Consider the following 12,700-nt stretch of genomic DNA (forward strand, 5'->3'; position numbering starts at 1 on the left):
CTTCCTGGTTTAAGGGACAGTCTTTTGTTTTGTGTCCTTGAAGATGTTCCTGAAAGTTCAACCTTGAGTCTGTTTCTTAGACTTTCCCAATGACTCTGTAGGTAATTTAATACACTGTAACAAATCCCTTACTGCTTACACTAGCTAGAGAAAACTTTGTTATCTGCAGTGAATTCCAAGTGACAAAATTGCTCAGGGCACACTGAGAAAAAACAATTTATGACTCATGATAAGAGGAGAGAACTCCACAAAAATGAAATGGAGTAAACAGAGAAGAGAAAGTGGAAAAAAAAGTGTAATGTCATGGAAGGCAATAGGAAAGAAATCAGCAACAGATTTAACATAGGCCATGCCATGGATGGTAAGAAAAATCATTTTTCTACCATTGTTGTCAGAATAGGCAAAATGAGGGCATTTTTGTTTGTTTGTTTTTACCCTCTAGTGTTTCTAGTGAATATATGACAGAACATGGCACAGGCTTATCACAGAAATCAGAATAAAGCCAGCTTTGTGGAACCCTTCTTCTAGAGAAGAGAAATAGGAAGAGAGGCTTGTTCTATCAAGAGAGAATTGAGAAAAGATAGGCTCTAGGAAACTCACTGCTCCATGGCTCACTTATCCATTCAGGGTCAGGGCAGTCTGTAGCTTTGGGAAACCATGTTTCTTGATATTCTCACTGCTCAATAGCCATCCACAAGAGAAGCTCACTCAAATTTCTTTGGTATTGGGCAAGTATGCACAACTAAAGAGATGCTGGCCTCTTATTTTCACTCTATTCTGACCAATTAAAAGATGATCACCACCATATACTTTGCTTTCAACATGATAGAAACAACTCGTAGTTAGCATAGTTAGGTGCTAGCAATCTTGTGTATTTCTTTCATAGTTAGGTGTTATAGTTGTTTATTTCAACTCATAGTTAGGTGTTAGCAATCTTGTGTATTTCTTTCATACTCTTCAACTATTTTACCGCTTACAGCACCCCTTATTCCTCTACATTTTTGTCTCCATCAGGTTGCCATTATATTACTTAGAGCTTACTTGGGCTGTTGTATATATCAGTTAAAAGCCTTTTTAAAAAATATAGAAACTTAGAAACTTTCCCTTCCAATCTTTAATATGAATCTTCTAATGATTTCATTTACCTGCTTTTGTTTCATAGTAATGGCCATTTTGTCTTTGGTATCTTCTTCTAGAGAGGATCATAGATACCACAGTATTAACTCCTGTACTACCAAAAAGCCTCTATGTAACCTACAATATCAAAAGCACACTATTATAGTTACCACTTACTAAGATGAAGTCAAGCTGGGACTATCACAGTCACTGTGAAATTTATAGATAATTATGATGGCACATCTTCTACTGTTCCATATTTTTAGCATTTAGAATAATGTCTAAACCAAAAAGGTACTTGTTAATTATTTGACATCCATTGACTTCCTCTCATAAAGATTATTTTAGCTTCATGGTCTATCTATTTGCATTTTTTAGTGCTTTACCAGGACAATGTCATCCTCGAGCCTATGGAAATTATGCTTTATTGTGTTTTTCTTCTTCTAGGCCATTTATTCAAATGCTTGATGGAAATGACCCCAGATGAAACTGGCAGACTGTGCTATTAGCATTTAGAAAAGTACTCCTTTGCTCCTTTTGTTTTCTATTTCTTGGACAACATTCTATTTCTTAGGTTATGGTTAGGGTCTTAGAATTCATTATTAAAACATCCCAATGCTAATTTTTAAAGAAGGCCTTAATTAGGGGAACTTATCAATTTTTGCTAGTCTGAATACAATACATAGTCTAGATTTCACTTGCCCACATGATTATTCTTCAGATTTCTACTATATTAAAATAGGCATTGTGGGAAAAATCCCATTGTCTCTCACTTATTACTTTAGATAAATGAAACTAAGATTAGTCTACTAAACATGGCATTCACAGAAACAACTCAATAGCAGAGGGACAGCATAGCAGGTGCTGTATTTTGGTGGGTGATAATAAATTCAATACCAATGTTTTTGATAATTCTTCAGGAAGAAATATAATCCAAAGGTGTGTCATTTTACACAGATTGAGTAGAAACTGCTACAGAAATGTACAGATTTGAATAGAATTACTCAAAGGCATACAGTACAAAAAAAGAAAGATTGTTAGACAAAAAAGCCAAATGATGAAATATAACCACTGTGCCATCTTGAAATAGCTATGTGCTTTGATTTTTGAAACTTCTATAAAAAAGAAGCCTATAAATATAATACAATGTTCCTGCCTCTTGCATATATATGCTTGACTGTTCTGATTGGCAGGTAGGGTCTATGGGTATGTGTTTATGTGTGTATATATATATATGTTAAAAATTATATACAACTAAAAATTATATATAATTTAAATTATATATTAAATTATTAAAATTATATATATTAGCAAATGTGAATTTATTTTTAAATTTTTTCTTGAAATATAGTTGATTTACAATGTTGTGTTAGTTACAGGTGTACAGCAAAGTGAATCAGTTATATATATTATATATATATATATATATATATATTCCTTTTTAGATTCTTTTCTATTGTAAGTTTTTACAAGATATTGAGTATAGTTCCCTGTGCTATACAGTAGGTCCTTGTTGGTTATCTATTTTATATATAGTAGTGTGTATATTTTAATCCCAAACTCCTAATTTATCTCTCCCTCCCCCTTTTCCCCTTTGGTAACCATAAGTTTGTTTTCCATTTCTGTGAGTCTATTTTGTGGGTATAATCTATTCTTTGTATTGAGGGAAAGACAACTTTAAGGGTAACAGGAATTTTTTTTTCTATTATGGGTAATCAGGCCACAGGTTTGCATCAGTAAGCCTTCTGTTGTGCACACTCCCTCTTTCTCTCTCCCATGAACATGTATGCACATACACACACCATCCCCCCCACATACACACTCTGTCTATCATTTGATCTCCACACCCATCCAACCAATCCTACTTGATCCTCAATGTCAGCACTGTAAGTTGGTCTTTTTTTTCTGTCAGGACATCTAACATCATTTCATTTCTAAAGCTTTCCTAGAACTGAATCACTATGTGAATTAATGCTTTGAGGCTCTGTAGGTATGTGTACCTGCAAATCATCTTATTCACCCCAAAAGGTAGATGTTCCTCAACAATTCTTTGAGAAACACCACCATATTCTCTTTATGCACACATCTATTAAATTGTGTCTTTTCAGTGAATTTAAGCCACAGGTGTGGACTTGGAATCTTGCTCCCCACCGCCACCCCCACCCAGGTTGTTTTAACACCACACCCAATATTGTTTTCTGGCTCCTTACCTGCCCTGTTCAGGTCTTCTCGTACATTTCTATGCAAGTGCAAGAAGGGCTGTGAAAACAAATTTTGACACAGTAATGTCTAAATAGGCATTAAACAAGTACTCTCCATGAACACTGTCTAACTATTTAGTGTACTTTTCAGCTGCCAGAGGAAACCAGGAAACACGACAACATGGTTAGGCATAAACAGGATGTTCTTAAAATAATTGCTCTTCTTTTTAAAAATTGTTATTTTAGAAAATAGGTTTTATAGGAATTATCATGTACTTTTTGTAAGGAAGAATTTAAGACTTTGGAATAAACTAAAGAAACTACTAGATATCCTTTCAGTGGAATGCTGGAGCCTCCAGGAGATTATCTGATTCTGTAAAGGACTCTGCACCTTTCATTGCTTTTGAACTATTTTACAACTCTAAATTGTAGAGAGCTGATAACCATATAATAATTCTTCTAATTCTACCCGTGGAAAAAGCCACTTTGGGTCCATTTGTAAGTTAATTTCAACATTCCCTTACTTCATATAAATTAATGGGTCTGACTTCTCCTTTGAAGAAGCTGCAACATTGATCTGGTTCCCTTTTTATTTAATGAATTAAATAAAATCTTTTGATATGTTCATTTTATATCTTTAAGAGAGTCATGATTTTACTATCCTCTCTTAAAATTTCTCTTTTAACTCTACAGTATGGAAATTTAAAATCAAAGTTTAATATTTTAAAAGACTTCTACTGGTGTGGGTGTTTTTCCATCTTAACTGAAATAATATGAAAACTCAGTTGCTACTATCTATTTAATAGCACCATAATTACTACTGTGATTAAACACATATGCACATAAACACACAACAAAACTCTGATTTGGCCTGCTAAGAAGCAAAGAAAAAAATGCATGATTATTATAATAGCTTATTGTGATTTTTTAAGGAATATAGTGAGTGAGGTGATTCCATACATCCATCTTTGGCTGTTGATATTTTATACATAGGAAACCTACCCAGAGCAAGCCCTCATCCAAAGGTGTCACATGAGATGACTGTTAATAGTGAAGACTGCTTAAGGCAAAACCGTGAGGTGGTGAAGTTTAACTTGACATATCTTGTTTTTATGCAACACCTACTGATCACTTCCTGTCCCCAAGCATATCACTTTTTCTTTCTTTTATTGAAGACACGTTTCCAAGGCCAGTATATATTTGCCTAGGAAAAGTGGAAAACAGAAAGAGTTTGGGCTTTTGTTTGAATCTGGCCTTGGTTCAAATTCCTGCTATGTCAATAGTGATGTGAACTGGGCAACTTAATACATGTTCTGACCTCCAGTTGACAAGGAAGTAACAATTGTCAGAAGAGCATAGTATTAGGTGCTGCTTATATGATGCCTAGCTCAGTATGTATGCATTCCCTTCCTCTTCTCACCCATGATGTTCACAGTTTTATGGAGGGGCAAGCAGCAGATACACTACAGCCATGCCTCATATATATTGTGGGTTCTGTTCCAGACTACCTCAATAAAGTGAATATTGCAATAAAGCAAGTCACATGAATTTTTTGGTTTCCCAGTGTATATAAAAGTTATATTTATACTATATTGTAGTCTTTTAAGTGTGCAATAACATTATGTCTAAAAACATAATGTACATACCTTCGTTAAAAACAATTTTGTTGGAAAAGTGTTGCCAATAGAGTTGTTCAATGAAAGGTTGCCACAAATCTTCAATTTGTAAAAAAAATCTGCAAAACATAATAAAGCAAAGCACAATCAAACAAGGTATGCCTGTAAACGTGGTTTTGTATATGCAAACCTATACGGAAATTCTTGTGAATACTAAAGTTTGACAAACCCTGATCGATTAGAGAGAGGAATAAGAGGAAAATCTATACGCAGGGTTAGGATATATTGAGTTAAACAGGATTGTCTGATTTATGACCATATAGGCACCCAAACCTAAATTTTTCATCCCCTGTCTACATAGCCATTCACATGCTTGTCTTACAGTTTTATCCCATTCTACTTTACCATTAAGCCCCTATCATCTTAATACATGTTCAAATATTTCTTTTAAGAATTAAATGGGTTAATGTATTTGAAAGCACAAGCCCAGGATGTGGCATATGGAAAGTGTTCAATAAAATTTGTTGGATTTGAAACTAAGTCTTGCTTTTTTATTAAATCCACAAGGACACTATTCTTTTTTTTTTAATTTTCATTTTATATTGGAGCATAGTTGATTAACAATGTTGTGTTAGTTTCAGGTGTCCAGCAAAGTGATACAGTCATACATATACATGTATCAATTCTTTTTCAAATTCTTTTCCCATTTATGTTATTACAGAATATTGAACAGTGTTCCCTGTGCTATACGGTAGGTCCTTGTTGGTTATCTATTTTAAATATAGCAGTGTATACATGTCAAAAGACACTATTCTTTGAAACAAAGTGGAGTAAAACATGGCCAAATGATTCCTGAATTTCCAGCTTTGGCATTTTCCATCACAGTCCTTCTGAATAGCTAAAAGTCACACACATTTGGGTTTCAGTCTCTAGACCCCTGGCCGGCTCTTAGCTGATTGCTGACCAGTCCCACTATGCTTAGTCACTAAGGTATTAAAATAACTGTTAATATATTCTCCCTTCGGGGATCTCTGATCTTAACTGGTGAAAGAGGATCTTATCTCTAGTCTTGAGAGCCCAAGCGGCTGGCAAGAATCTCCCTCTCTCATTTTACTCCTCTCAGGCCTGCCTCTTAGGTTAGTAAATTTTGTGATGGACAAAATACAAAAAGCAAAATGAAGACATGTGTAGATCCCTGACAGTAATGAGCTGCTAGTTAGATGGAAGGCGGGGTTTTTTGAGATTTTTATTTATTTTTTTTGTGAAAGGCAAAATTACTGAAAACATTCTAAGTTTAAATTATTAACCTTAACACTTCTTACTTTTATGGAACACATTCTAAACATCTTCTCAGATCAGATGGAGAGAGAAGTAGGAATATATAATTATTGCTATTTTTAGTATAAAAAGAAACTAAATGGAGGAATGAAAGGATGCTTTAAAGATGTTTTTACTGACTTTATTTTTTATTTATCACATCTTTAAGCAATTCATACCAATGAATCATAAATAAATAAGTTTTTCACCAATGTGTACAAAACTGTACCAACTATTCCCTTTTGGCCTTTAGTCTCAATAGAAATTAATTATTCCAATAATAATTCAAGGAGAGGGGGGTTAAGTAGACTTCATCTTAATATTGTCTTTGGATTCTCAAACATACTGAACTGTTATTCAGAATTTTATCAGAGCTGAGTCCCCTACGTGAGAAAAGCAAAGATTATGTAATCACAGGAGTTCAATTCTTCCCACAGTAGAAGAAAGAACTGTATTTAATTTCTGATCACTCTTTTAATATTCCCCACAGTTCCAAGTACATTGGGAATACAGTGAGATCCTGATTAATAGATCTTTTAGGAATGAAATTCATTTATCAAAAAGTTTAAAAAATAGTTCAACTCAAAAATCAATACATTATTTAATCAAAGTTGCACAATCCACGGGCCTGAGGGTCAAATCCCTGTATAGGTTCTAGTAGCCACCCCCAGCTGAAGGTTCACAAGTTTGAACTAGACAAAGTTGCGATTTCCAAATTTTATCTTCTATTTGTACATTTTCTTGAATCAACTTTTAAAAAACTTCATTGCCTTTTTTATGTTTTCCTCTACTTTTCTAAAATAGGAAAGATTCTGATCTCCTTCATTCAAATACTGACCTTTATTTCCCTTTTATGCCTTTAATTTTTAATTCTATACAATCTATGTTGGACATCTATAAGCAGGTAGACCTTTGGTGGGGCTGACAAGAGTCACTGAATCACATTTGTACACTTAGATATCAATTCCCAGGGGGTTCAGGGAGTAAAAGTGTCTGTTTTCCTTGGGTTTTGAAATTTGGAGTCTTCTTTTCCCACCATAGCTCTATCTTCTTTTTGGATCTATTCTCAGCCTCTTTCCCACTTCCCCTCTGAGCAGGGAGGCAGGGTGGCGAGATGGAAAGAGTTTTGGGAGCCACACAGACCTGGCTTGAGCTGGGTTATGAGACTTGGTTTTTCAGCTGAAAAGAAAACAATACATACTTTCTGGCTTGAGACAAAGGGAATGTATGTAAAGCCTCTGATACATTATAGACACTGAATAAATGTCAGCTGTTATTGCACATAATACAGACACTCCTTTACACAATGTAACCCATCTCTCCACCCTATGATTGCCAACTCATATTTTCTGTTTCCCCAAACACTTGATATTAATTCAATTAGTATTTAATGCAACTTTTCTGAACCCCTAGAAAGTAGTATAATCTAGTAGTATTTTACCCCTGGTAATTAAATTTCTGACCAATAAATATATCTTTGGAATTATCTTTTTCATTAACAGAGACATGAGTATATTCACTATTCTTAAACACTGACTGATTATCTGAATTCAGTAAACAGTAGATTTTACTATCTTCAGGCAGAAGTTGATAAAGTATCTTTTGGGAAGAGAGATGAGAAGAGGTTCTTTTGATCTCGTTCTAGATTATAGAGCCGGAAAAACACACTTTTTCTCCAGATGTAGAAATAGAAGGCTTAGGAGCTGAATTGCCTACACTTGGAAAGCTAGCAGTTCTCAGAAAAAGCCAGGTGATCTGACTCCTTAGTTTGCTCCCAGTGGGAGGGTTGACCACAGGCAAACACTGTGTCTACTGCAGCTAGTTCTTTCCCCGTTTAGTTGTTGGAAGAAAGTTCCCAAGTGTGACCTAGAGATCAAGATGAAGGTAGGCTTTAGGCCATCTCTGATCCTTATCTTTGTTATATGCTCCAAAATTCTGCATAGACATCCTTCACCTCTGAGAATCAGAAATTAATTTCTCTAATTTGGGAAACTAAAGAATTCACTGGTCTCCTTTTGCTCCTTCAGAGCTGTTTTTGCCTTCTTTCTTCCCTGGCTGCCTTGATTATTCTTTTAGCCAAATGTCATGGCACGTGTGGACACCTGTGGATGTGAGAATGTTCTTTTCTTCTTGTGGCAATGAATGGTTATATTTGCTTTATTTTGATTCTTAGTAGTGGGCTGCCAGGTCTAAACCGTGTTTACATTTTACCTGCAAACTCCCAAGAGAAAGCACAGCTATTTCTTAGGGCAAATGTAGCTGTGTATATATGTTTTCCATTTTTCTATGCACAAAAGGTTATAATGCATTATAAGTTTGACATCTAGCATAAGAAATAAGAATCTCTGTGGTCCACAAAAATATCAAGTGCAATGAAAGAAAGATTACTATGATGTGGAAGACCTAGGTTCTAGTCTTATCTTTTTTTTCTGTGAACTTATTTCTAACATATGGTTTTATATCATTTCTGACATCTTATAACATCTGGGTTTAATCATAAAACAAGTTGACTGGACTTAATAAATTGTTCTCAAACTTGTTCAGACAGCAGTTTCTGTAAATCAGTATAATTTTGAGGAATACGGATCTATTTAATTCCATCAAACTAATGGGTTACAAATTTACAATTAGGTTATATAATAATAAATCACAACCACTAAAAGTATTTAATGCACCCATTCAATTAAGATAACACTTAATAGTAAATGAAGAAACAATGAAATGACCAAAAGTTTATGAAAAACATCATAGGAAAAAACACTTAAAATTCCAAGTATTTTAAATACTGACTAAATATTCTCTTTATATTGGAGAAAATGCCAGAGTCCAACATTAGATTTAAACCCCTTTTCCAATGTGCTGAAGACTAGAATTCTTAAAAAGAACTGTTTAAGAATCTCTGGATGTATCTACAAGCTCTAAGATATCTAAAATACCTCTTGATAAAAGGTTACTTCTTGAGCTTCCCTGGTGGCGCAGTGGTTGAGAGTCCGCCTGCCGATGCAGGGGACACGGTGCGTGCCCCGGTCCGGGAGGATCCCACATGCCACAGAGCGGCTGGGCCTGTGAGCCATGGTCGCTAGGCCTGCACGTCCGGAGCCTGTGCTCCGCAACAGGAGAGGCCACAACAGTGAGAGGCCCGCGTACCCCAAAGAAAAGAAGGTTACTTCTTCTGATTTTAATTGTTTTTCAGTTGCAGATACCAGGTAGGTTTTTTTTTTAACTTACTATAAACTCTAACTCACATAGAATAACCATTCAAAACGGAAATTTGTTTCAGGTACAAATTATACTCTAGACCAAAGCTTCTGGAACACAGTGCTTTTTCCAGTGGTACTCCCATGTCTCCATGGAAACACTCCTTCCCACAGAGGAGACCAAAGGTGCACCCCAGGGCCTGGGTATTTTGAGGCCCATTGTAGGTACATGATATCTTTGAAATCTGGATCCTGTCTTTAGAATTATATAAAAAAATTTCATATAAAATTAAAAAAATTACTTAACAGAAAAAAAACAACAACAACCCTACAGCTAGAACTGAGCTCAGATAGCTGTACTCTCTCCTGAGACCCACTGCTCTGTGGGTGGTGTGGGGTAGGGGTGCACATCCTTCGCTTTGCCATCCTCATCATGGCTCATGATTTCTTTTTATCTATCTAGCACAGAACCACCATCAAAATATCACTGCAAGGACAGAGAAAATTTCAGTTGACCTACAATAAAAGCACTGGTTGCCCTGTTACAGACTAATTGCTGTGAGCAGGGAAAATTAAAAGTAAGATTTTGTTAAATGCCAAGTTTTGTGTCCATATTAAACACTAGGCCTGCAGCCATGTGTTGACTCAGCTCCTAAGTGCACGTTACATAATCTCAGGATAGCAGCTTTTAGTGGGAATGGAAATATAATGTAAATTCTTTTAAACAGGAAGGAGACGCTCCTTTGCAATGCCTGAATCCTGGGTGAAAGGAAACTGGTAAAAGACAAAAAAAAGAGAGAGAGAGAGAGAGAAGTGAAAGAGTATGTTAATTGATACATGCTCTTTTTCAAGGTAGTATTTATGAGGCAGCTCAAGCTGCTTTTGAGATATTTTAACCCTCCTGAAAACATTCTGAATATTCAGATAGTTGAAATTACAAATATCCTGTATTTTGAATCAGATAATTGCCTCAAGTTTTCATTTTACTCTCATTGTTCAAATCAACACCAAATGTCTAAGATACATTGTGTTATTTCCAAATATGAGAAGCAGAAATGAGGGGAAACATTGCCTATTTATATCTGTTTTGCAAGTTCAAGATTAAGTTAATAGATACATAAAGAGAAGTATGTCTTAGATTAGTATGCCTCCATCTCTACCCCAAAGTCTCTCACTTCTTTGGCCTTTTATAGGAACTATCCTCTCATTCATTCCTTCAACAAATAATTTTGAAGTTTCTATGATCTTTCAGAGACTGATGTTAGGTACTGGAGAAACAGGTATACAAGACGATGCCCCATCCCTTGAGAAGTAGACATACAGGAGCAGAAAGGGCACATACAACACCAGTAGTGATTAGTGCTACATAGAAAAATAAAGCAGGATAAGGTGATAGAGAGTGCCCAGGCAAGACTATTTAGAAAGAATGTTCCGAGAGAGCCTCGTTAAGACATGCTATCCTTGACATCAGTCTTGGCAACGATTTCATGGACTTGACACCAAAAGCAAAGGCAATAAAAGTAAAAATAAAGAAGCAGGACTACATCAAACTAAAAAGCTTCTGCACAGCAAAGGAAACCATTGACGAAATGAAAGGGCAACCTATGGAATGGGAAAAAATATTTGCAAATCATATATGTGACAAAGGGCTAATATCCAAAAGATATTAAGAACTCATATAGCTCAATAGCAGAAACAAACAAAAAAAAAACACAAACAATCTGATTTTAAAATGTGCAGAAGATCTGAATAGACATTTTTCCAAAGAAGACATACAGATGTCCAACAGTACATGAAAAGTGCTCAACATCACTAATCATGAGGGAAATGCAAACCAAAAATCATAATGAGATATCATCTCATACCTGTTAGCATAGCTATCATCAAAAAGACAAGAAATAACAAGTGTTGTGAGGATGTGGAGAGAAGGGAACACTTGTGCAATGTTGGTGGAAATGTATAATGGTACAGCCACTATGGAAGACAGTATGGAGGTTGCTCAAAGATTTAAAAATAGAACTACCATTTTAATCCAACAGTTCTACTTCTGGGTATTTATTCAAAGAAAACAAAATCACTATTTCAAAAAGATATCTGCATACCTGTGTTCATTGCAGCTTTATTCAGAACAGGCAAAATGTGGAAACAAGCTAAGTGTCCATTGATGAATGAATGGATAAAGAAAATGTGGCATAGACACACACACACACACACAAATATATACACAAACACTGGAATATATTTAGCCATAAAAAAGGAAATTCTGCCATTTATGACAACATGTATGGAACTTGAGGGCATAAATATTGTATGGTCTCACTTAAATGTGGAATATAGAAAAAGAAACCATTGATATCAGATACAGGGAACAGATTGGTGGTGATGGAGGCAGTAGGGGTGGGTAGGGGTGGGTGAAATGGGTGAAGTTGATCAAAAGGTATAAACTTCCAGTTACAAGTCCTGAGAACGTAATGAAAAAACATAAAAATAAAGACATGCTATTTGAGCAGCAACCTGAAATAAGTAAGGGAGAGAACCTGGTGGAGATCTGGAGGAAGGATGTTCCTGATTCCAGGGGATCACACTTGGTATAGTCAAGAAAGAGCAAGAACTCTCTGTGGCTGAAGCAGAGTGATCAGGGAGACTGGTGGTAGGAGATGAGTTTGGAGTGGTGGGCAGGGGCCAGACCCTTCAAGGCCTTGGAGGCCTTTGGTGAGGACTTCGGATTTTAAGTATGATGGGAAAGTACTGGAGAAATTTGAAGAGGGAAAAGATATGATTCTATTTACATTTTAAAAGACAACTTTGGTTGCTGTGCAGAAAGAATAGACTGTGGAGAAGCAGAAGCAGGGAGACAAGTTAAGTGGTTGTGCCGAGTCTAGACAAGAGATGATGGTGGCTTCAAGTAGACTGGAAGCTGTGAAGATGGTAGAAAATGGTTGGATTTGGGACATATTTGAAAGTAGAGTTCACAGAGGAGTTGTGTAGGGGGTTGAATGGTGGCCCCTGAAAAAGATATGTCTACATCCTAACCCCTGGAACTTGTGAATATGACTTTATTTGGAAAAAGGGTATTTGCAGATGTAATTAAGGATCTCTAGATAAGTTCATTCCGTATTATTTGGGTATGCGCTAAATCTAATGACAAGTGTCCTTGTAAGAGACAGAAGAGGAAAAGCTACAGACACAGGAAAGAAGGGAAGAAGGCCATATGAAATTGGAAGCAGAGAGTGGAGTTATGCAGCCACAAGCT

Source organism: Globicephala melas, chromosome 5 (genome assembly GCF_963455315.2).
Source record: "Globicephala melas chromosome 5, mGloMel1.2, whole genome shotgun sequence".
Classification (NCBI taxonomy): Eukaryota; Metazoa; Chordata; class Mammalia; order Artiodactyla; family Delphinidae; genus Globicephala; species Globicephala melas.